The sequence below is a fragment of the Tenrec ecaudatus genome, chromosome 3, assembly GCF_050624435.1.
Source record: "Tenrec ecaudatus isolate mTenEca1 chromosome 3, mTenEca1.hap1, whole genome shotgun sequence".
NCBI lineage: Eukaryota > Metazoa > Chordata > Mammalia > Afrosoricida > Tenrecidae > Tenrec > Tenrec ecaudatus.
Genome location: NC_134532.1, coordinates 77,012,484 through 77,039,558, shown reverse-complemented (window position 1 = coordinate 77,039,558; position 27,075 = coordinate 77,012,484). Strand labels below are relative to the sequence as shown.

Genomic DNA, 27,075 nt, shown 5'->3' with positions numbered 1-27,075 from the left:
ATCTCTTTTATCTTGAAAATAGGTCTTAATAATATGTTAAAAATAAAGTCTAATGTAACCCAAAGCAGATAATGCTGGCAAGCCACAGAACATCCAGTTGTCGACCTCAACGGGGTTGTGACCTGACACACAGGTTGAGAACTTCTGCTTTAGATAGTACAACTGGATGTTCTGTGGCTCAGAGCAGCCAATGCACATAGAGGACTGTATGATTGGCCCCACTACGAGACACAACATCCTTCACTAGAGACCGCATACTATGGTGATAAAAAAAATAAAGAATCTGAACAGCATGATCTCTTTCCCCTAACTACTGTGATGAATAAGATATACTTGACTTTAAAAACAAATACACAGTTATGGACTCTATCAGATACTATCTAATGTGAGACTCTAGCACAAACAAAAGGCAGCAAGTTTACAGTTATTAAAATATATACAGGTAGGGATGAAAGGGACACTGTCCTCATAAATGTGACCACCCTGTAATTTGGAAGGATACCAATAACCTATTTTAGTAATAAAACACCTTTGACCATCAAAGGGAGAATCAAGAATCAAAAAGTTAAATAATTTGACTTAAGTCACAGAATATCTTAAGGTTTCCAAGTCAAAAATTCTATAAAGCCATCTCCTACTATAAGACACAGAAGTTATAAAATGGAAGAAAAGTTCTGTGTTTGTATTTATGTGTAACAAATTAAAAAATGGTCCATGTTTTGCTATTTAATGCTAAGTACTAAAGCCAAGTGTCTTTCTGAGAAAAAAAAATGGGGGTGGGCGGGGTAGAGGTGTGAAGCATTCCAAGCAGTCAGAGAAAGCCAAACAGCCTAAATTATGTGTTTCTGGTATAAGGGGACTGACAAAGTAAAATTCAGACCTGGGGTGTGGTATCTTGGACATGTTTAGAAGTGTTGGATGTATCAATAAAACTGATCTAAAAGAAAAATATGTTTGTGAGAGACAACAAGCTGGGTAACAACCCTGGTAGCATAGTGTTGAAATGCATGGCTGCTACCCAAAAGGTTGGCAGTTCACACCCACCAATAGCTCAGCAGTAGGAAGTTGTTATATTCTGCCTCCATTCAGATTCACAGCCTGGGAAACCTATGGAGAAATGCTTCTCTCTCTTAAAGGGTCACAGCTATGAACTAGAAATGACTGGACAGAAATTTTTTGGTGGGTTTTTTTCCCCAGGACTTTTTTGTTTTTAAGTTTATGTAACGCTTGGTATGTCAATATTGGATAATAAACAACAGAGATGCTCAAGTGGAAAGCAAATGTTTTGAGAATGATGAGGGCAATAAATGTACAAATGTGCTTGACACAATGGATGGATATATGGGTTGTGATAAGAGTTGTACAAACCCCCAATAAACTGATTAAATAAAACAACAACAACAGCAAAGTGTCCTTCTGTTTCTAAAAGAATAAAATAAAATAAACAATGGAGACAGAAGTGAAGTCCATAGATTTGAAAAAAGAAGAGTTATCTCATATGTTTTCTACATTTAATTCTTTAAGTCGAGCTTTTTTATTATACTGATTTGTTTTACTTACTAGGTTTTCTAAATATTAATGAAGACGGTTTGAAGCTATAATTATACTCATATATTAATCAAATCATTATGCAGAACATACTTCTAGGTAACAATTACTATCACAATTATCAGTAGAATGGGTAACAAGAAAAAAATTAAAATATCTCTCCATCCTGAGAACCAATATCAGAGATAAGAAAATATTAAAGATAATGTGATATGCTCATGCAAAATTACTTAAACATGAAATTAAATAGTGAGTACATTTTACAATTTGACTACCATCTAAGAAAGTCAAATTATTTTCATGTACAAACTTTCAACGAGATGGACTAACACACACACACACACACACACAGATGGACTAACACAGTACCTCCAACAATGAACTCACATAGGTGCAGAATCGGACAGGGATAAGAGAGTATAGTATGTGGAGAGCAAATGCTTTGAAAATGATTAGGGCACAGAATGTACAGATGTGCTTTATACAACTGATGTATGTATATGTATGGATTGTGATAAGAGTTGTATGAGTCCCTAATAAAACATAAAAAAAAAGAGAGTATAGTATTTCCTTCAGTAAGACCACTATGCATAGGAGCCAACTCAATGGCACCTAATAACAACAATAAACCTTGATAAGGCATCAATTTTTCAATAGGGGTTTCACAAAGACAAAATTTTTTTAGGAAAAAATGTGCATTTTCCTGAAAAAAAAAAAAAAGATCATGCTATTTTAGATTCTCAAAGAGTTCCATGACCCCTAAAAATTATTTTGTATGTTATTTTATCATATGCATTATAACACTTCAGGATAAGGACCATGAATATAGCCTATTCTGAGTAAGGACCTAGTATACACCACTTCTGAAGAATGATGACTTGGCTTCCACTGGTGGGCTTAATAGGTTTGGTTCAGTTTGGTTAACTGCTTTTTGGGATTTTACCATATATACTCATGTATAAACTGAGTTATTCAACTGGGGTTCGGCTTATACATGGGTCAGTGGTAACCCAGCAAGGTGTAACATCTCCCAGGGTGATTGCCTTCCCCCCCACAACCCCCCTGCTGTTCATTCAAAGTCCCGCTGACACTGCAGGGCTTTGAATGTTTGTTTACTCACATCTAACCAATCAGAGCCGTCCTATGACATGGACAGCTCCAATTCACAGAAGCACCCATAGTGATTCACTTATGCGGGCAGCTGAACTGGTAAGGAAGTGTCTCCCCTCTGATCTCTGTTAATTCACATCCTGCATTTCCCACCCTAGGCTTATACTCGAGTCAATCAGTTTTTCTGGTTTCCCAGGTAATAATTAGGTACCTTGGCTTACACTCGGGTTGGCTTATATTCGAGTATATATGGTATATCTGGGCCAGCCTCTCTTTGAGCTTGTTGATTTTTCACTTCATGATTTGTACTAGACAAAAAACATTGCTTCCAATCCTAACACATGCCACCTAATTATTGCAGACAGTCTTTTGTAAACAGCATTTTTGAAGCACTCTTGCGCATGACACTGGGTAAAGTGAGTTTAAAAAGTTACCAATCTCTATTTTAATTATCACTTATGACAACTGATTTCAAGGATTGGGTTCTTTAGCAATTATTATTAGAGAATAGGCAATAAAATCAAATTTTGATTAACTCTAAATGGGCTATTTTTAAAGGGGGGGGGGGATTAACTGCTAATATAGCTCCTATATCCCACCCACTGAAAAGTTCTTTAAAGGGTCATCAACAAGCTTCTAATTGCCAAATGTTGTGACCTCATCTTCATCTGACTCTGCTTCTCCAGGCACATGACATCACTATTTCTTATAAAAGTTCTTCCCTCTGTTTGATTTTCATGATGAATTGTCTGGCTTTGTTTTTGTTTTGTTCTGTTTCCCGTTTTGTTTGTTTTCCCAGACTGACACTAGTTGCTGTGGACTAGAATCTCCAACCTTTCAGTTGACAGCCTAGCACGTTAACACTTGGCACCGTGCGGGGACTCCACCCCCAACTTCTAGATAACCCTTAAATGTGACCATTCTCCCCAGTGCGTGCCGCTTGGCTGCCTTCTCTCTTCATTCTCCACTATCTCCTGAAAACTCTTCTCTCTCCGCTCCCCACCCCCATCACCCAAACTTAAAAATGATCTCTTCGTTGATTCTAAAGTCAACATTGCCAGTCTTGACTTAATATTTTTAAAGCCCAAGAAACTAATTTCTAAATGTCTAGTAAACATCTCCATCTGGATGACCACTGGTACCATATAGACTCAAGTATAAGCCAACCTGAATATCAGCCAAGGCACCTGATTTTACAAAAACTGCATTAAAAATGTGCTGAAAAACTTGGCTTATACATGAGTATATACAGTATTTTAAGGTCTTTTCCCTACATATTCCTCCTTTCATTCCCTGTAATAGATACCACCATACACCATTCTACCAGGTTACAAATCGGAGTCTTTTAGGTCCCTACTTTCTGAGAAAGATTTACAACACATGAAAAATTATAGAAAATAATATAACAAGTACCCATGTTCCCATAACTAATATTCAAAAACTGTCAGCAGTCTGCCATTTGTACTTTAAAGTTTTGGTTTTTATTTATCTTTCCCCCCCTGAAAAATAACACATTGCAGATAAAGTAGTATCTTTATGTATTTGTCTATGTATGTATGTATACATATATCCCAAAACATATGGTATTCTTTTGCAAACTTTGTTTCCATAGAATCTACATTTTTTATTCAAGATCTGAACTCTATCCATATTAATATATGTAAATGTAGTTTATTACCTTTTAAATGCTACAGAATATTCCAGTCAATAAATTTACCCTGTTTTATTTATCCAATTATCTGCTGGTAGGCAAATAAAGTGGTTTCAATTTTTTAACAATGCTACCCAAAAAAAAATCATCGATTTTTCGTAAGCCCATCTGCTAACTCTCTCCACATTATACAACTATAAATTTAACTTCTGGGTCACATATTTTCTGTGTTCCCTTACTGAGGGCAAGTATTGAGCAAGGCCATGATGTAAGAACTAATTGTTCTTAAGTTGGCGCTAAGATTTAGGGTGAGCCAAAACCCATTCCTGGCTTCTGGCTCCCTTTCAAAACCTCCTTGTTAATGTATTGTAGTAACATACTTCTTAACCATTAAAGTTTCAACTTCTATGAGGTGTGTTCTTTTTTTTTAAATCATTTTTTTGTTGGCTCATACAACTCTTATCACAATCCATACATACATCAATTGTACAAAGCACATTTGTACATTCATTACCCTCATCATTCTTAAAACATTTGCTCTCCACGTAAGCACCTGGCATCAGCTCATTTTCCCCCTCCCGCTCCCTGCTTTCCCCCTCTCTCATGAACCCTTGATAATTTATAAATTATTATTTTGTCATGTCTTAAACTGTCCAACTTCTCCCTGCACCCACTTTTCTGTTGTCCGTCCCCCAGGGAGGAGGTTATATGTAGATCCTTATAACCGGTTCCCCCTCTCTACCCCACCCTCCCTCCACCCTCCCGGTATCGCCACTCTCAGCACTGGTCCTGAAGGGATCATCGGTCCTGGATTCCTTGTGTTTCCAGTTCCTATCTGTACCAGTGTACATCCTCTGGTCTAGCCAGACTTGTAAGGTAGAATTGGGATCATGATAGTGGGTGGGAGGAAGCATTTAGGACCTAGAGGAAAGTTGTATGTTTCACCGTTGCTACACTGCACCCTGACTGGCTTGTCTCCTCCCCATGACCCTTCTGTAAGGGGATGTACAGATGGGTTTTGGATCCCCAGGCTGCACTCCCCCTCATTAACAATTATGTGAATTTTTTTGTTCTTTGATGCCTAAACCTCATCCCTTCAACACCTCGTGATCACACAGGCTGCTGTGCTGCTTCCATGTAGGCTTTGTTGCTTCTGAGCTAGATGGCCACTTATTTACCTTCAAGCCGTTAAGACCCCAGACGCTAAATTTTTTGATAGCTGGAAACCATCAGTTTTCTTCACATTTGTTTATGTATCTGCTTTGTCTTCAGCGATCGTGTTGGGAAGGTGAGCATCATAGATTGCAAGTTTAATAGAACAAAGTATTCTTGCATTGAGGGAGTACTTGAGTACAGGCCCAATGTCTATCTGCTACTTTAATACTAAACCTATAAATATATGTGCATAAATCTATATCTTCATCCTCATATATTTATTTCCATATGTAAATACCTTTATTTAGACCTCTATATATGCCCTTTGCCTCCTAGCTCTTTCCTCTATTTCCCTTTACTTTCCTCTTGTCACACTTATCATGCTCAGCCTTCATTTGGGTTACAGTAATTCCTCTTGGTTACATTACCCTTGATCACGTCCTACCAGGCCTCCTGCACCCTCCTCACCACCAATTTGGATCACTTGTTCCCTTGTCCCTGGGTTTGCTATCACCAGGTGCTTTCTAAAGATCCTTTGTCATTTTCTACAGCCCTTTTTGTCTTCTTGATTGTAGAAATTGTCAGTTCAGATACATATTCAGATAGCTTTGTGCCAGTCTGTTGCTTGCCTTTTAATTTCATTGATTTATGTTATCTTTCTTTTTCCCAATAAAACTGTTATAGGTTGACACAGTCAGTACCATCAAATGTTATCATTTAAAGCTGAAACCTCAAAGATACCATTTAAGATTAGGAATGAAACAGTCAAGCTCATCATAAATACTGAAGTTCTTGACCAAACTCATAAGAGGTGAATAAGATGAGATGACTGGAAAGAAAAGAGAAGAGTTAAGCTGTCCCAACAGAGGCCCTCTCTCCAGGTTGATCCACTAGATGTCCAAAGACACAGGAATAACCCAGCGCAGATTAACAAAATCACAGCGCTAACTCATGGGATCAAGAAAAATGAATACTACTTAATATTAAGCCAGAAGAACTCGTAGCACTGCTGGGTAAGCACTAGACTGTGAACTTCAATGTCTAAGGTTCAAATCCACCAGTCACTTGAAGAGAGAAAGTTGAGGTTATTTGCACCTATAAAGACTTACAGTCTCAGAAAACCCATTTCAGGTGGCCATCAGTCAGAATACACTAGATGGCAGTGGGTTTGGTTTTGGGGTTCGATTGTTTTAAGCCAAATACATTATGGGTGTTTTTTTAGTACAGCAAAAAATCAAATTCTGTTGAATCAGGGAGTCAAAGGTGTCTATTCCTAATCAAGTGAAAGGGTAAAATATGAGGGGGTACCCCCCTCAAAAAATGGAATTTTTCCCCAAAGCTATAGATTTCCATTTTTTTTACAAAACAGCCTTAGCACTACCTTTCAAAGTACTCTCCATTACACTTAATACACTTGTCAAATCTACAATTGAATTCTTGGAAACATTTTTCAAACTCATCTGTTTGGATGGCTGACAGCACCTCCCTTGTTTTTTTCACCTCTTCTACATCATGAAAGCACATATCCTTTCAAGTGCCCGTTCATTCTCAGAAACACAAAGAAGTTTCAGAAAGAAGTGAGGTGAGTGAGGTGTGTGGGGCAAGAGAGGCATGCTGTTTTTTTGTCAAAAACTGTCACATGGAAATGGCTGAGTAAGCAGATGCATTGTTTTTTTTCCGTCTGTTGGTTTGTTTGGGTTTTTTTGCAGGTGTGTTGTTGTGGTGACAAAACCAGTCCCACCCACCCCCTCCCTGTCTGCCACAAATCAGGCTAACAGTATAACTGGTGGAACAAACTCCAAATGCATTACGAGTTGACATTTTTGTTCCTTCAGGAGGCTGACAGACACCCAGAATGAGGTTTGTCATAAATTGACATTTCACCTTTTTGAAATGAGAAAACCATTCATACACTTGAGCTTTCCCATAATGCTGTCCTTGTAAGCTGTGTTCAATATCTCAACAGTTTCCGGGGCATTATCCCAAGCAGGACACACTTCTCTTAAATTGGCCATCACATAAACAAAATGAGGTTCAAGCCAAACTGCTTTTACCAAAAAATTCACTGTGACCAGACAGAACCTTCCCAGCGATGCCACTGGGTGCACTAACTCAGAGCCAGTTGCTGGATGCTTGCCTAGTAGGAAAAATGTGTACTACGAAAGCTCCACCCAGCGCAGTTCCTTTTTTTTTTTTTGTACCCCCTCATATGGTGAATGTATATCATGGAGTACTGTGCAACAGTTAGATGCAACAGATTAGATTTAACCCAGAAAACCAAGTTCACTGACACAGAGTCAATTCCAACTCATAGCAACCCACTAGGACAAGGGAGAAACTGCCCCTGTGAGTTTCCAAGACTGTAACTCTTTATGGAAGTAGAAAGCCTCCTCTTTCTCCAGAGAAGCAGCTGATGGTTTCAAACTGCTGACCATGTGGCTAGCAGCCCAGTGCATGACCACTACACTACTAGAACTCCTAAGTAGGAGATATAATCCCATTTATATAAGCTTCATATACAACAAAATACACATTTTGCCAAAACACATTAATCAAATTAAAGTTCATGGTTATAAGGGAGGACAAGAGATGGGGTGTTTGTATATGATAAAAAGAAATAAAATAAAAAAGAGGATGTAGAATAAAAATCTAATTTTGCTTTTTCCCATGTGTTGTTTTGCTGTTTTAGTGGGCATCAAGTTGATTTCAACTCACATCAAACCATGTACAACAGAACAAGACCCTACCTGGCCTTTATGGTAGTTCTTACATTTGAACCCATTCTTACAGCAGCCACTGTGTCAACCCACTTCATTGAACGCCTTTCTCTTTTTCCCTGACTCTCTAAAAATCATGATTTTCCCACATAGAAAACAATTTATCTTCACAAGATGTCAATGTCTATTAAATCTGTGTAGGAAGAAATGCAACCTGAATACTCCTTAGAAAAAAGGATGGAGAAAACCTTACATTATCAGGAAGGACCAGTTTCTGGAAAAGGGCATCATTCTATAAAAAACAGAGTCAGTGAAAAGGAAGACGACTCTCAAGTAGCTAAGACTGTCAAAACAGCCAGCTTCAACAGGGTGACAATTCTAAGAATAGTACAGGACTAGGTAGTTTTGTTCTTTTGTACACAGGGTCACCAGGGGGTGGAAAGGATTTGACAGCACTAAACTACATAAATTTTTACACATGTATCTGTTTCTGGGCTTTCCGGTCTATCCCACTGAATTATTTCACTATAGGTAAAAAAGAAAAATCCCACATCTTTAAAAATTCTATAGCTGTAGGATAATTTTTATATCTAATAAGGCAAGTAACTATACTTCATTCTTTTGCAGAATTGTTTACTTATTAATGTTTGTGTGTGTGTGTGTGTGTGTGTGTCTGTGGTAGTTTTTCTTTTCTTTTTTTGTTTTTTGGTGTGTTTTTTAAAATCATTTTATTAGGGGCTCATACAACTCTTATCACAGTCCATACATACATCAATTGTGTAAAGCACATTTGTACATTCATTACCCTCATCATTCTCAAACATTTGCTCTCCACCTAAGCCCCTGGCATCAGCTCATTTTTCCCTTCCCTCCCTGCTCCCGCTCCCTCATGAACCCTTGATAATTTATAAATTATTATTTTGTCATATCTTTCCCTAACCGACATCTCCTTCACCCACTTCTCTGTTGTCTGTACCCCAGGGAGGAGGTCACATGTAGATCCTTGTAATCTGTTTCTCCCTTTTCAACCCACCCTCTTATACTACTATACAAACTAAGATTTGCCAGATTCCACCAGAAGCAAGTTCTCTTGGGATTTTAACTGAAATTTTAATCAATTTGTTGATCACTGGGGAGTACATTAATAGTTTTAATGTACTAAGTCTTCTTTGGGTCTGTGGGTTAGAGATTAGCAACATAATATAGCCTGTTTAGGTTTTCAATTGCTTCTTGAATAAACTGTCTATGCTTTCTTTTTGTCCATTAATAAAGTTAAACAACTATCTTCATAAAGTTAGTGCATAATATTACCGATAGACTAATTCCTAGACAATTAAAATTTGGGGGCTAGTATGCATCAGATAATTTTGGTTTCACTTTTCTAATGAATTATTGGCCATATGACACACAACCAATTCAGATTACTCTCCCTGGCTGTTGTAATAATTAATTACTGCTATTATCAATTTCTATTAATTAAAATTATCTGTATATTCTGATATTTTAATGAAACTATCTGAAAATAATTTTGTTTCTTCCTTTCTAATCTCCATAGTTTCTGTATCTGTCTTTGTTTTTCAAGGTGGGGAGGGGGGAGTCCTGGTCTTGTTAGATTGCCTAGGATCCCCAATCAGCTAATTCGTAAGAATATTTTTATATTTTTATTCCTAAAGCTTCTGCATGGACTAAGATATTTGCTATAGATTTTAAATGTAAGTCATTTTTCACCTAAAATCCATTATGGTCATATTTGTTCCAACTCATAGAAACCCTGTAGGAAGGCTTCAGAAGTGCTTCAGAGGGTATCCAAGGCAGCAATTTTTACAGACGAAGCAAGCGGCATCTTTCTCCTACAGAAGAGGCGGTGGGTTCCTTTTGGTTAGCAGTCAAGCCCTTGACCATTGCACTGCCAGGGCTTCTTATGTTTCCCATAAACTCTCACCAAACTCACTGTCATCCAGTCCATGCTGACTCACAAGCAACCCTATAGGACAGGGTAGAACTGCCGCTGAGAGTTTCCAAGATTGTATCTCATTTTATTTAAGGGCCCCACAATTTGGCCCCAATGTACTTTCTAGCCTAATCTCTAAACTATCACCCTCTACAAATCCTTAACACTACAAAGCTTGACTGCTATGAGTCTCTGAAATAAAATGTACACTTCCTGGCACTCATTCTGGTTTATGATGTCTCTATTCACTCACACATTCATTTTAAAAATTCAAAATATTGAAAGCCTACTTTGTGATTGGCTTTCAATAGCATAATAAACAGAACAGATATGATCTCTGACTTTATGGCATAAAGTCAACAAATAAACAGAGATAAATGTAGTAAAGCATTATGAATAAAGGAATTTAGGTAAGTCATCCCCTATCCTGAAAGAGCAGTAACACAACTACCACAAGGTGGCACCAAACCATAGTAGGGACCTTAGACTAATTTGGATCTGACCTCTGACCTCTTGAACCCTTCCACACACTTGCCTCTCTCTCCATGAAAGCTGACCAAGGTCATTTCATTAAGTCCCCATTAATGTCACTATTTAAGTTATTTCAATTTATTAAAATGTATTTATCACTTATGTGGGAGTTTATTGTATCATAAGTCATAGGCACTAAGGATAAGAAAAACTGGGAGGGAGGTTATAAGAGTAGGTAACAAGGTAGTCCTAATTGAGACGGCAGAAAGCGCTAGGGCCTGTCTTAGTCGCTCTTGAGAAAAGTGACAATCAAACCAAATCTAAAGGGTAACCAGGAATCAGAAACTGGAAAATGGCAAATCTGTTCCAGAATGAAACCCTATGTAGACTTTAGATTAAGGGATGGACAAAAACAACATTTCCCAACCAGAGAGCAAGCGCCTTTACGGCACTTGGCACTCCAGTCCTCACAAAAAGAACACAGTGCCACAGGCAGTGTCAGGTAAGCCACTCCCCTGCTGCTCTCTTCCTCCCTTTGATTCAGCCTGCTTGCTTCTCCCTCCTGCCAGCTCTTCTACCTTTTGTAGTTGTGTTTAAGACTAGTTTCAGAATTAACTAGCCTCCCTATTTCTGCAGCATCGAAAAGTAAATACCTTATTACAACTTTAAAGAAGCAGAAGAATGCTAGTTATATTGAGGGGATTGCAACTAATGTCACGAAAAATGTGTGCATACTGATGAATGGGAAACAAAATTGAACCGTAAAACCACAATAAAATGTTCAAAAGAAAAGGAGGTAAAAAAATGGTTACAAAACTTAAAAGAATATAATCAAAGTTAATGAATTGTGCTTGTAGAAATTGATGAGATGGCATATATCGTGTTGAGTCTTTTTGCAAAAAGAGTAAAAAAAACAAGGTTAATAAAATTAAACACAGGGCTAATGACCACACAGTTTGCTCTCTGATCTACAGTTCCCGACCCCTCTGCCAGAGAGGAGACCAAACGCCTTAGCTTCTGCCCTTTATTTTCATTTCTGCAGTTAAAGTTCATCACAAGTTCTTCCTTTTCGCCTAGAGGCCTCTCTGCAGGATACAGGCCAGCCAGCAGACGAAGCCAAGACAGAATAATTGGTATTTTCTTGTCTCAAGTACATTACTGGCACCTTTATCGACTTCCTAACTAGAAAAATACTGTCAGCAATGAAATTAAAAACAAGTGTAATTCTCCAAATCTGTTTTTTCCAAACCAGATGGCTAGAGCTTAATGTTGTAAATCCAAGTAGACACTAACTGTAGACCAATCTCAGTCTGGATGAAAAATGAGATGTTCAAAGTTTACTAAGGAAAATAAATGTCTCAAAAAGAAACTGTTATGGTTGTATGATGTTGAGCCAGTTCCATCTCATCGTTTTCCCAGTGCTGCACCATCCTCAGAGTCATTCCTATGTTCAAATCCATTTTGTTCGAGACATTGAGGATTTTCCTCTTTTTTGGTTTTTGCTAATCCTCCCGCCTACTTTACCAAGCATGATGTCCTTCCCCAAGGATTGGACCTTCCTCCTGAAAGCATGTCCTAAGTATGTGAGATGAGTTTCAACTTCCTTGCTTCCAAGAAGCATTTCTGGCTGGCCACCTTCCAACAGCAATTTGTTCCTTCTCTGGCAGTCCACAGTTCAGTCCGTATTCCTAACCAACACCAAAATTCAAATGTATCCATTATTCTTCAGTCTTCCACACTCCCTGTCCAGATTTTGCATGTATATGAGGCCACTGAAAATCCCATGGATTGCATCAGGCACATCTCAGTCCTCAAAGTAGCATCTTTACTTTTTAACACTTTAAAAGTGTCTTCTATCATAAATTTTCCCAGCCTTATATATCTTTTAATTTCTTGGCTGCTACTTCCATAGGTACTGTTTGTGGATCCAAATAAATTTAAATCCTTGACAATTTAAATTTTTTCTTTGAATATTTTTCTGACTGCTATTTACTGGTCCAGTTTTGAGGATTTTTCCTTTCTTAATAGATAGGTGCTATCCACAGTGAAGGCTGTAGTCTTTGATCTTTATTAGTAAGGGATTTAAGTCCTCTTCACGTTCAGCAATCAAGGCTGTGTCATCTGCATAAACACATTGCTAATGAATCTTTCTCCAGACTGATGGTAGTAGTTTACCATCTCAGATTATTTGCTCAGCATACAGCACGGTGAATGAAAACAACAATGACACACACTTTTGATTTTAAACTATTTAAGTTTCCTGTTGTTCTACTCAAACAACTGAGTGTTGGTCTATATGCAGGTTCCACATGAGCACAATTAAGTGCTCTGGAATTTGCATTCTTTGTAATGTTATAATTTGTTATGATTCACACGCTACTACATAGTCAATGTGGTAGTTACAGAATCTGATGTCAACTTGCGAAGGGGTGGAGTCTGTCCTGTTAACCAGGTCACAGCGTGATGAACTCGTGGAGGCGCCACGGAGATAAATAGGCGCAGTGCAGGCCAGATACACACAGACTCTCTGCTTCGTCTTCCTGCTGACAAGACACATGGAGCTACGCTAGAGCCCTGGAGCTGGAAGAGCCACGTGGAGAGCCCCACTTCCACCACCACTGGATCCCTAAGACTTTCCACCCACTAGCCTGTGATCTTCCTGCATTCGGCATCATTGCATGTGTTGCATGAGTCTGAATAGGAATTTATAGATCGGTATCAAATATATGGGCTAGTATCGGACTTATAGAGTAGATTTAGACTGAGATGAGATGTTTTCTTAATATACAGTTGCTCTTTTATATAAAGCTCGTTCTTATACCTATGAGTGTCTTATACCTATGAGTTTCTCTAGTCTACCTGGACTAACACAATCAAAGAAACACAAGCAAACATCTTTCTGGGATTCAGCTAAGATTTATCTGACATTAGCAATGATACTCCTCTTTGCCCATCCTCTTCTGAATTTGGCTCGAATTTCTGGCAGCTGCCCATCAATTTACTGCTACAACAGTTTTTAAAATATCTTCAGCAAAATTTCAATTGTACGTGACACTAATGATACTGTTTGATAATTCCCACAATCTGTTGGATTATCATTCTTTGGAATGAGCACAAATACAAATCTCTTCTACTAGGGTGGCTAGATGGTTATCTTCCAAATTTCCTGGCATAGACTAGTGAGCACCTGCACTTCCAGAGCAGCGTCCATTTGCTGAAACATCTCCATTTGCATTCTGTCCCTTCCTGAAGATTTATGAGATCGTGCAGTCTGGACTTCTTCCTTTAGTACAATCAGGTCTTGATGATATGTTAACCCCTGAAAGGGTTGAATGGAGACCATTTGGCACAGTGACACTTTATATTCCTTCCATCTTCTCTTGGTGCTTCCTGCTTCATTCAATACTTGGCCTTTGGAATCCTTCAATATTTTACTTCCAGGCTTCAATTCTTTTTCTTCTTGAGTTCTTTTAGCCTTAGAAATACCAAGTGTTTTCTTTCATTCTGGTTTTCTAACTCTAGGTCTTTGCACATTTCTTCATATTTCACTTTGTCTTCTCAAAGAACCTTTTGAAATCTTTCGTGCAGCTCTTTTACTTCATAATTTTTCCCATTGGCTTTAGCTACTCTTAAGTCCATGAGCAATGTGGTAGTTACACCATTTCAAATCAACTTGATAAAAGAATGAAGGGGTGGAGTTTAGCCTGTCAATAAGGTAGGAATGGCCTTCTCATGGGGATTCTGGAAACTTCCTCTCTTTTTCTCCTAGGAGGCAGAACAAACTCCTTCTCTGCTTCCCCTTCCTGTTGACAGGCCACATGGAACCACGATGGTGGCAGCCACGGCCCTGGAGATGCTTCCACGGCCATTGGATCCACGGGTTTTCACCCACTGGCTTGTAATCTTCCTGCATTTGGCTTCATTACACATGTTGTGTGAGTCTAAAGAGGAATTTACAAACTAGTCACAGGCATACGGGATAAGTTTGGACTCAAGGGCTTGATCTGGACTGGGCTGGGAGGTTTCTCAACATACAATCGTTCTATGATATAAAGCTCTTCCCTATACATATATGAGTGTCAATGAATTTTTCTGTAGTCATCCTGGACTAACACAAGCAAGTTTAACCGTCTTTTTTGACATTCAAGCAAATGTTATGACTAAACAATGATTATTTCTTGGAAAGTATGAGAGTTCTACTAAAAAATGCTATTCTATTTTGCTAATGTCTAATGAAAGGAGGGGTGAAAGGCTATCTATTCTTCCTTCCATTCATATTTCAATGTAAATAAAGGAATGAAAAAACTGTTTTAAGTCAAAGTTTATACTATCTCAGGTTCTAACTCCACTCCCAATGGGTAACTAACCATTGTTTGTTTGTTTGTTTGTTCTTTAATAATTTTATTGGGACCATTGTTATTAACAGGTTAAGTTTTAGCACTGAGTTCTCTAGGAACAGCAGGGGGAAAGTCTACCATCTTATTTGGTATTATTTCCACATGCAAAAATTAAATAGATCTATCTTGATTGAATCAGGAAGCATCAAGAATAGATGGAAGGAAGGTAAAGAGTCACTGTAGCAAATGGTCTCCATTCAACCCTTTCAGGAGTTAACATATGATCAAGATCTGACTGTACTATCGGAAGAAGTACTAAAGGAAGGATTTAATGCATTTCTAAATTACAGTAATTAATTTAGGAATGCTTAATTCCACTTGACTTAATCCTCTGCCCCCACACCTAGACACCTTCATCTAGATTGGCAAAGAGGCCAACCCAACCATTCTATATTCCCCCAACCCAACCATTCTATAACATTTTTGGCTCAAATGTGCTTTTTGTCAGTTTAATCTTAAGCTTCTTTTCCAGGAGCCATGTCTGATTCAGTTCTGCATACAGTACTGTGTTGGAGCATCACAATATTTCATATACAACAGGAACTTTGTACATGATAAGGAGCACTGGTGGTGCTACAAGTTAGGCATTGGGCTCCTAATCACATGGTAAGCAGCTTGAATCCACAAGTTAATCCATAGGAGAAAGATGAGGTTATCTGCTCTCATAAAGCTAAACAGTCTCAGAAACCTGATATAGGATTGTTATGAGTTGGAATCAAATTGAAGGCAGAGGTTTGTAAATGATAAATGTTAAGTTGATCAGTATCTCCACTGTGCTTAATAATTTCCATATTTTAAGGGAGAGGGGAGAAGTTATATACTATTTCCATCGTTTTAAACAATTTACGAGTTTATTATTTTACCTTAGCTCAAAGTAATATTTCTAAACAATAATTTTAAGAACTCTTCACTTATACACTCTCTCTCATCACTTACTGGCATGGCTAAGTTTTAAAGACCAGTGTGGTGATGCAAAAATTGGTATATGCATAGATGGAAGGTGACCACGTTACACCAAAAATTGGACCACAAAGTCATTACATAACTGCTAAACCATTGAGACTCATGGCCCAACCCTTAATCATCACAGTCAATGTTACTCTTGCCTTAAACCTTTATGTTCACTGCTGTTGGATATACATTTTCATATGAAAGATTAGTTGGACACTTTTTAATACTGTGATAAATGTGTAACCCCCTAATACATTCCCTTTCCATTGTGAGACATGTTGAACTTCAAAACCTCTTGTTACACTCAAAACATACCATTGTACCAATAAATTCAGCGTAATTTCAAAAAGCAAAGGTAGCTGTGCAAATATGTCAGCTTGGTATTGGCAATGAACATAAATACCTAAGAGTCCAGATTTGTAAAGACAAACAATACAGTGGAACGTGAATAGCAACAGTTCACTCAGTACTAGAGAGCTGTGAATGATAAGCTAAAGAGGTTGGACTTTTTTTTTAGGTAAATTTGATGATGGACTTTTGGAGCGTTGGTGGTGTAGTGGTTACGCATTGGGCTGTGATTCGCATGGCCAGAAGTTCAAACCCACCAGCAGCTCTGTGGAAGAAAGACTGGGCTTTCTATTCCTGTAAAGTTACAGTCTCAGAAACTCACAAGGGGTCACTATGAGTCAGCACTGACTCAAGGGCAGTGAGTTTGATAGTTTTATTTAAATTTTCTTTTATAGTATTCAATATTTTGAAGCTTTAATATATATTATATTTAAAATGTTTTGCTTAAAACGCTTCCCATTACCATTAAATTTATAAAATCCTCAAAAGTAAGATTCTTTTCTACCTTTAGTCTCATCTCAAAGTAACCTTGTGGCACAATGGTTAATACTCAGCTACCAAAAAAAGGTCATGGGTTCGAACCTATCACTCTGCAGGAGGAGAAAAGACTTGGTATGGTAGTTGCATAATCTGTTGTCAATTTGAGACTTACGAGTGAAGGGGTGGGGTTTACCTGTCAACCAGGTCACAGCCTGATGACCTCATTTGGAGGCACTAAGAAGATAAATAGCTCACTGGAGGCAGGACACTCACTCACTCCCTACCAGACATTTCTGACAAGAAGCCACATGAAGGTATCCTGATACAGCCAGAGCCCTGGGAGCTGGCGGAGCCACGGGGAGACCCTGTCAGTGCTGAGATGCTTACAATGCCACTGGATCCACAAGACTTCCCACCCACTGGCCTGTGAACTTCCTGTATTCGGCATAATTGTATGTGTTTCATGAATCTGAAGAGGACTTTATAGATTGGTAACGGACATATGGGCTAATATTGGAATTATGAACTTGATCTGGAGTAGGCTGGGCTGTTTTCTCAGTCTTCACTTGCTCTTTGCTATGCACATTAGTATCTATGAATTTGTTTCTCTGGTCTACCCAGACTAATACATTGTGGTACCAGGAGTGGGGTACTCAAGAAAAAAATCATAAAGATGGAAGAGTGAATGTTTATTTGATCTCTCCCTCATGGTAGTGTTTCTTCTTTTGCTAGCCAGAAAGTCAGATAAGTCCATAAAGTTTACTAGGTTGCTTTCTGGAAAGAATGGGAAGTTAAAGTTTTGATTAATTTGTTTGTAGTCCTTGGTTATTCCTGTGTGAATTGGGAAAAATGAATGTTGTTAATGTATACTTTGAGCTCAGGTGTAGAAATCGCCCCTTGAATTTCTCAGACCATGCCAGTTAGAAGAAATGGCTGATTGAGGTCAAAATGGCTGACAGAGGGCCTGGATCTAACTTGAGGAAATGCTGTCAGAGACCTAATCCCATGTTTTGTATAAACAGAATAGTTTAGATAAAAATTAAAATAAGCTAAATAAGGATTGAACTTGATCTGGACTGGGCTGGGATGTTTTCTCAATATTCAATTGCTCTTGTATATAAAGCTCTTTCCTATACACATGAGTGTCTGTGAATTTGTTTCTCTAGTCTACCAGAGACTGACACACCTGGTGATCTGCTTCAGTAAAGATTACACCCTTGGCACCCCTATGGGACAGGTAAGAAATTGAAATGGACCTAATGGCACTACCACTTTCGCCAAGGCTTATTTTAATTTCCTTCATCGCAATTCATATTTTAGCCATGCTGAATGCTTCTCAGTGACTAAAGCAGACCATGTGATCCTTGTGCCAACTTTCAGTCATGCCATTCCTGCTTCCTGGCACATTTTCTGCTTGGCTAATTACTTCAAACATTTCAAGTCTGTAAATGGCACTTTCTCTGAAATCAAAGGCAAACCTTCTCTGTTTATGTACAAAGAATCTTTCATAGATCCTGTCATACTTGTCCCATTGTACCATGTGTGACTGTTCACCTCCCCAAAGTTGGCAGGGAGAGGAATGATTACATCTTGTTAACAAAAGACATACACCTCTGAGCAGAGCACATTACAGGTCCTCAGAGAGTATCTGCTGGATAGACACTGTAATGCATATATAAATTTTCTAGAGAATTTGCCTAACATTTTACAGCATTAGTGTTTGTATGTCAAAGGAGCACCTTGAGGTATCTGCCTACTTAGCAACATGTGTAACCTTGTTTGCTATTCATATTAAATAATATATCATTCAGACTAGCCCTCTCCTCAGTGTGCCTAATAAAGTCATATTATTTAGTAAACTGCCACTAACTGCTATGGAGTCAATTCTGACTCATAGTGATATGACCAATAGGATAGAGTTGAACAACACCTTTGGGTTTTTAAGCCTTATTTTTCTACTGTGTCGTGGCTAGTGGTTTTGAAAGGCTGAACTTTAGGTTAGCAGTCCAACGCATTGCCTACTATGCTACCAGGGCCACTTTGGCAGTAAACTGGTATTTAAAAAACATCAATAACTTCCTGAGTGAAAAAGAAAGAATCCTACAATTTTCTAAGTCAAAACAAAAATCCGTTAGTGACTGATATTTTTGATATATCTTTGTTGTTTTTATGTAAAACAGATGTATCTTGAAAGGCATATGAATGCCACCAAAAACTATTTCCTTATGTTTGCTTTCTTGTCGATAATAAGTTCATTGATTTTAGCCACTATTTTCATGTGCACATAATTAGTAATCTATAAAATAATACTACAGTGTTCAAAAAATCAGTGGCAATCTTAAAAGAGTCCTTAAAGGACCCTGTGCTAAAACAAAAGTTTTAAAACAGAAGCTTCCTTTGTTACTTCTTAGAAAATAAAATACTGTTTAAAATGATTTTCAATTAAAATAAAACCCATTATTTTTAGATTTATGTAAATGAGTCACTGAAATACTTTTTTATCTCCTATTGTCACCATTATCTAATATGATATGGTCATTTGCATACTTTCCAATAATATAGTTAACTATTTGTTTCCTTTTCAGAAAATCTCTTTTAAAAAATATAAAACTAGGGGTTCACGAAGTAGGGGCAAACAGGAGGGGGTGGAAGGAAGAGCTGATACCAAGGGTTCAAGTAGAAAGCAAATGTTTTGAGAATGATGAGGGCAACAAATGTGCTTGACACAATGGATGGATGTATGGACTGTGATAAGAGTTGTACATGCCTCCAATAAAATGATTTAAATTTTAAAAGTAAATAAATAAATGAAACTAAATTCACTGCCACCGAGTCAATTCTGACTCACACTGACAAAGGAGAAGGACCCCAGTGAGTTTCTGAGACAGTAATTTTTTTTCTAGAAGCTGTCTTTTTCCAAGCAGCTGGTGGTTTCTAACTGCTGACCTTGTGGTTACCAACCCAGCATGTAACCATCATGCCCCCAGGGCTCTTCTCTCTTTAAAAGGCAATGAAAAATTTAGAGATCATACTCGGCATATACAGAGACTTCCTCAACCACAACTCACCTCGTTTTTATAAGCCCAGTATTTTAATATCTGAGTCCTAGTAAAGGCTAATTTTAGAAAGATTCATAATTATGTGATACAATATTTCATGATTCTAAGATATACATCTTCTTACATATATACATCCACCACTTGTCTGTCAGTTTGTCGTGACTGTGGTGGCTGTGTGTTGTTGTGATGCTAGAAGCTGTGTCTCTGGTATTTCAATGCCACCAGGGTCACCCAACTAGACAGGTTTCAGCAGAGCTTCCAGACTAAGAACAGATGACAAAGACAAAATGGGCTATCCATTGAGGAGGAATTAGCTGCTAAAGTCTTATAGACAGCACTGAAACAGCGTCAAAAACTGAAGGCCTAAGGGATAGAAGCAGAACATTGTCAGAGATAGTGCCAGAAGATGAGTCCCCAGGCCAGAAGAGACGGGGATGATGAATGAGGAAGAGCTGCCTTCTCAAGGGAAAATCGACTATAATGGCAAGAGTGGGGTAAACCCTGTGGGATTAGCCTTTGAGATTTTCACATGCTGATAGGGCACGACTCAACATGAAAAGAAACAGCTGAGGTAATCTACTAACACTCAGAACTTGAAAGGTATAAAATATGAATCTAGGAAAATTGGAAGTTGTCAAAAATCAATTGATGTGTATTGATCAATATCCTAGGGCTTAGTAAGCTGAATTGGACTGGTATTGGCCACTTGGAATGAGAAAATCCTGGCTTAGGATGCTAAGAATAACACAGTCAAGAGAAATGGCATTGCATCCATCATCAAAAAGGACATTTCAAGATCTATCTTGAAGTATAATGCTGTGGTAAGGTTACATCCATCCACATTCAAAATAATCCAATCAATGCAACTACTACTCAAATGAATGCACCAACTACTAAAGCTAGTGATGAAAGTGAACAATTCTACAGCCTGAAAGTGATCAAACAAGCAATTGATAATTAATCATTATTATATGATAATTATTGGCAATTCAAATGCAAAAGTTGGAAACAGAGAAGAAGGAACAGTTGGAAAGTATAGCCTTGGTGATATAAATGAAGCTGAAAATGGTATTATAAAATTTTTCAAGACCAATGACTTGTTCATAGTAAATACACTTTTTCAACAACGCACAAGACAACTATATACACGGAATTCCCAAGATGGAATACACAGAAACCAAATTGACTATATCTGTGGGAAGAGACAATGGAGATGCTCAATATCTGCAACTAAAACCAGGCTAGGAGCTGATTGTGAACAGACCATCAAATTGCTCATATGTAAGTTGAGGTTAAAACTGAAGGAAATGAAAGAGTCCATAAGAGCCGAAATACAACCTTGAGTCTATTCCACCTGAAACTCGAGAACATCTGAAGTATAGATTTGCTTCACTGAACACTAATGACAGACGATCTAATGAGCTGTGGCAGAACATCAAGGAACATCATACATGAAGAAAATAAAAGGTCATTAAAAAGATAGGAAAGAAAAGATAAAAGTGGGTATCAAAAGAGACTCTGAAACTTGCTCTTAATCATAGAGTAGCTAAGACAAATGGAAAAATGAAGTCAAATTGCAGAATAGAACATTTCAAAGGGCAGGTCAAGAAGACAGAGTCAAATATTATAGTGAAATGTAAAAGACCTAAAGTTAGAAAACCTAAAAGGAAAAATATACTTAGCATATTTTAAACTGAAAAAAAAAATCAAGTTTCAACTTGCAAGATTGAAAGATTCTATGGGGAAAATATTGAATGATGCTGGAGACATCAAAAGAAGATGGAAAGAATACATGGTCACTGTACCAAAAATAACTAGTCGACATTCTACCATTTCAAGAGTTCAAACTTCACTAAAGACATTAGCCAGACACAATGGTCCAGGAATTGATGGAACACTGAAATGTTAAAGCAAGTTGTTGAAGCACTGGAAGTGCTAGCTCACCTATGTCAGGAAATGTGGAACTTATCTACTCGGCCAATTAACTGGATAGATGCAGATCTATATCCATTCCAAAGAAAGGTGACCATCAGAATGCTCAAATTATAGAACAATATCATTGATATCGTATGCAAGAAAAATTTTGCTGAAGATCATCCAACATCAGTTGCAGTAATACACTGACAGCGAGTTGCCAGAGGGTAAGGCTGAATTCAGAAGAGGATGTGGAACAAGGAATATTATTGCTGACCTCAGAAGGATCTTGGCTGAAAGTAGAGAATATCAGAAAGATGTTTACTTGTGTTTTATTGACTATACCAAGACATTTAACTGTACGGACCAAAACAAACTCTGGATAGCCTTAAGGAGAATGGGAATTCCGAACGCTTCATTATGCTCCTGTGGAACTCGTGCATGGATCAAGAGGCAGTTGTGTGAACAGAATAAGGGAATCCTGCATGGTTTAAAGTCAGTAAAGGGTGTGTCAGGGTTGTATCCTCTCACTAAACTTAATAAAATTTGTAAGCAGAACAAATAATCTGAAAAGCTGGATAATATGAAGGATGTGGCATCAGAAATGGAGGAAGGCTTATTAACAACCTGCAATGTGTAGATGATATGACCTTGCTTGCTGAAATTGAGAGGACTTGAAGCACTTGCTGATGAAGATCAAGGATTGCAGACTTCAGTATGGATGACAGCTCAGTTTAAAGAAGATCAAAACCCTCACAGCTAGACCAATAGGTAACAGCCTGATCAATGGAGAAAAGGCTGAAATTCTCAAGGATGTCGTCTTGCTGGGATCCATAATCAATGGTTAGGAAAGCAACAGTCAAGAAATCAAATGACACACTGCATTGGGTGAATCTGCTATTTAAAACCTCTTTTAAAGTTTTAAAAAGCAAGATTACTTTGAGTGCTAAGGTATGTCTGAACGAAGTCACAGTATTTTTGATTGCCTCATATGCATGTGAAATTTGGAGACTGAAGACGACTTGATGCATTTGAATTATGTTTCTGGTGAAAAACATTTAAAGTACCATGGAATGCTCTACCCCCCACAAAACCCCCCACCAAAAAAATCTGTCTTGTAAGGAATGCTCCTTAGAGCCAAGGATGACCAAATTTCATCTCATCTACTTTGGACATGTCATCAGGCCCTGGAGAAGGACATCAAGCTTGGTAAAGTAGAGCGGCAGCTCAAAAGAGGAAGTCCCTCAACAAGATAGACGACAACAAGAGGCTCAAACATAAGAAGTGAGAGGGTGACACAGAACAAGGAAGTGTTTTGTTTCGCTGTACACAGAGTTGCTATCAGTTAGAATAGATTCAGTGGTAACCAACAACAAAGATATTCATTTACTCATATTTTGACCTGTTTGAATGTGGCTCTTCCAGCCAAAGTCTCTCTCACCAAATGACCTTTATTTCATCCCCCCCCCCTTTTTTTAAATAGTCTTATTGGCACTTAAGCCACATTTCACACAATTGAACAACCAAATGACCTTTTCTCACATGGTTCTGGTAACAAGGTGGGGGAAGATACTTCTGTTCATATGAACCTGTGAATAATTTCAAACAGGACCCTCTGGAGTGCCATCTTGCAGTGTATAAAATGAGCCCTCTGAGAAACGGGTTTGTATCTCATTACCAGCCAAGAGCCCCAAGTAAAGTGAGTCCTCTAGACCCAAGATCGCAGTACAGTGAACCTCCTGGATCCAGAAGACAACTCTAATATCAAAGGAGCAGCCGCAGAACCAGGAGCCAGAGCACAGAACAGAGCAATGGACTTGACAACCCACGGAGCAAATAAAGCTGAGTGCTCTGAGGCGGGAGCTTACTGGAGTGAGTTGCCTCTGGGTAGGTAATTCAGGGAGCTGGATTAGTTAGGCCTTTGAGGCTACAACAGAGTGGTATGCCCCTTTGGACATTTATTAGCATACCTGAAAGAATTTTGTAACATGTCCTTATAAACAACACTATCCTGAGCATTTCTCACTGACCTTCCAGTTTGTTAATTTCCTTAATAAACCTTTTATCATGAATGTTGTCTGTGATTTCTGTGTAACCGTTGCAATGGAGATTAGAAACTAGAGAGGTAAAATAGAGGACATTTAGACAACTAAGGGATGCATCTTATAATTGTCTCTTAAAATTTATAATTGGCAGACTTTTTCTCAAACTTCAGTGGTACAAATAAAAAATATTTCTTATAATTGATGGCATCACAGTCTAATTTAAATATGGTTATTAAATATCAAACTTTTTCCTAAAAACACATTCCAGTGATTTAAGGGAAAAAATCATAGTATAATTATAATTTTATAATTATAAAAAATTCTAAAATCAAAGTAAACTAATTGAGGAAACATTTTCTCTTTAGCAAGTTTGGGAGAAAGGGGGAACAGATCACAGCGATCGACACATAACCTCATATACCCCTCTCCAGAAGAAAACATGGGGTAAGGGAGACAGCGGTCAGTGTGAGATATGAAATAATAACAATGTACAATCTATCAAGGGTTGGGGGGGGGGCTGATACCAAGGACTCAATAAAAAGTAAATGTCTAGAAAAGAATGAAGCAGCATATGTACAAATTCACCTGATTCAAGCAATATGTGGATTGTGACAAGAGTTGTAAGAGTCCAAAACAATTTTTTAAGTTAAAAAAAAAGAGAGAAGTAAAAAAAAGAACATTGGATGAAAACACTTCTTAAACATTAAAAAAAAGACTTAGATAAAAGCAGAAATAATAGAAATTACTAAAAAAAAATCTGAACATGGTCAGTCATTAGTAGGTTCCAAGAGAGCAGAGGCCCTAAAGTTTTATCTATAAAAATAAATACTGCACACTTTTAAATATAAGGAAACAACTGAATTGTATAGTACGTGAGTTCTAAGTCAAGAAAACTGTTGAAAATATTTTTTTAAAGGAGTAACATTTGGAGCATGGTGGTGGTAACTCAGTTAATTGTTGAAGAAGAAATACTTTTTATTTCTCCTTCTTAAAATAAGAAACAATGTCACCTTTTAAACAAAAATAAGGTAAAGCTAGATGCGATAGTTTTAATTACATGTAAAAATGTAAACATTCTTAATATATTAAAAACCAACCTACCAGCATTGTCTTCCTCCTGGCTCAATCAGTTTCCCCTTCAGGTAATCCTAGGGTAGGGGCTCCTTTTCAGATCCCCCGTTTTTCATGTCGATCTTCTACCTCCCTGTGGCAATAATATTTTCTAATTAAAAGAGCCTTCTTATGCCACAGGGAGGGTTTCTGATGGTACAACAAATACAAAATTTATCACATCTCATGAAGTCAAATTAGTCTGAGATTCTGCCAAAAAGAAATCTAGCTCCTTATCTTATTTTTTGAGACTCCTGGTTTAATTTTTATTAGCTGCATTTTTTAAATCCTATACCTTCACTAGGTTTAAAAAAACAAAAAGCACTGCATTCTTGTTGAATTATGTAAAAATCCTTATCATTCACCTGTCCTTTTAACTAATTTTTAAACTAAAAATGTTCTGGTCACCAGAAAAAAGTTTTCCAGGGTTTTTTTGTTTTTATTTTGTTTTAAGATAATTAACAGGACCAACTTTTTTTATGTGCAGACCTGGTTAAGAAGCAAAGTCTATCCCCCAAAGATCATAAGAAAAAAGTCCGGAAACTACTGAGCATTTTGCAGTCAATGGTTAGTAATAAAAAGCTCAATGTGCCCATATTACAGATCATATTAATATGCTTACAGGTACATTGTTTTAAAAAGCAGTCATAACTTTTAAAGGCAGCAATTATGACCAACTTGTGTTCGAACTAGGAGCGCTGGTAGGTTACCCGTGGGGCTGCTAACCGCAAAGGCGACAGTTAGGATCTATCACCGGCTCCTCGGGAGAAGTTGAGGCTTTTTTGCTCCCATAGAGATTCACAGCCTCTGAAACCAACAGGGGCAGTTCTAGTCATTTTTACTGTTTATTTTTTATAATGCTTCCCAATTTTTCAATGAATACATCACAATCTTTTTATTATAAGAAAAAAATTAAATTTCAGTATAAGCAAACATTATTTAAGCTTACTGTGATTTTAAGAGAAAAATCTAGAATCTAATCTTAATATAACATCACTTTGGTTTTAATATGTTTGTTTTTAGATGACTAACATATTTCCAATAACTTAAACATAATCAATAGGTTAAATACTGGGCTGGTGACTGTAAAGTCAGAGGTTTGAATCCAGCCACTGGGCAGGAGAGAAAGATGAGGCACTCCACTTGCATACAGGTCAACAGCCTCCTGAATCCCTGGGGAGCAGTTAGCTCTACTTTGTCACAGAGGGTTATGATGAGTCAGAATCGAGTCACCCACAGTGGATGTTCACTATATAGACAGCGTCTAATAAGTAGAGCTGTGTGTGTCTTATGATCTTATGTAAGTGTTTCTTTTCTATAATCCTTTTTAAAAATTTTTTTGTTGAAGATCTACATATAAATAATTCTGGATTACAGTGTAACACTGTGTCAATTTGTTTCAGTTGTTTCAACATAACACTGAGCAAAAGAAAAAACTATGTTCTCTCGTGGGGAAATCAAAGGTAACATACTCAAGAGAACAGTACAGGGGATTGAATGAACAGGTCCCTGACATAACAGAAACTCAAAGGAGACAGTATTAACTGCAGGCTCAACCTCTGCATAAAGTTTCCTGGAGATGGACCTTAGAGAATGAATGATAACCATACGTATTCCAGACAAAAGGAACTGTACTTGAGTAAAAGCTCAGAAACATTCATAGCACAGTCCACACAGGAGGCAGAAAGAAACAGATAAGGGAATATAGCATTTCAGCAGGTGATAAATCCAGATTATGGCATATCTACTTGTGGATCAGTCTACAGGTCACTAGTAGCTTTTGAAACCTGAAAAACCGCTTTAAAAGAGTAAGTGAGGTGCCAGAGCACGCAACAAGGGAAGAATTAATAAAGAAAAAGTATAGACTAAAGGTATAAAGGAGGCTGGTGGCCCTGTTGGTTAGGTACTGGGACACTAACCACAACTGCTCAGAGGGAGGAAGATGAGGCTATCGGTTCTCATGACGATTTACAGCCTAATAAATTGAGATTGACACAAAGGCACGGGTTTTCTTCTTCGTGTAAATTTGAAAAGAAAGAAAAAAGTACGAGAGAACTAAACTTCTATTTTCTCTTTTGATACATACAATGCTTGTCCAAATTTGAAGGCACAAGGAAATGGGCTATTCAAGTTAAAGGAAAGAGTTATGAAACACCTATTGTGTCCTG

General features: G+C 37.7%; 1 protein-coding gene across 3 annotated transcripts in view; it reads right to left on the bottom strand.

Annotated features, from left to right (window-relative positions):
- Positions 1–27,075, bottom strand: part of ELF2 (E74 like ETS transcription factor 2) — a 112,916-nt gene that overhangs the window by 35,993 nt on the left and 49,848 nt on the right. The window contains exon 2 of one of the 3 annotated variants that reach the window (XM_075543776.1): positions 24,899–25,001. The exons of 1 other annotated variant lie outside the window; for it this stretch is intronic. The gene's annotated coding sequence lies outside the window, so the exon portion shown is untranslated. Of the gene's footprint in view, positions 1–24,898; positions 25,019–27,075 lie in introns of those variants that run through there. One more of the 3 variants, XM_075543777.1, reaches the window with a different exon arrangement.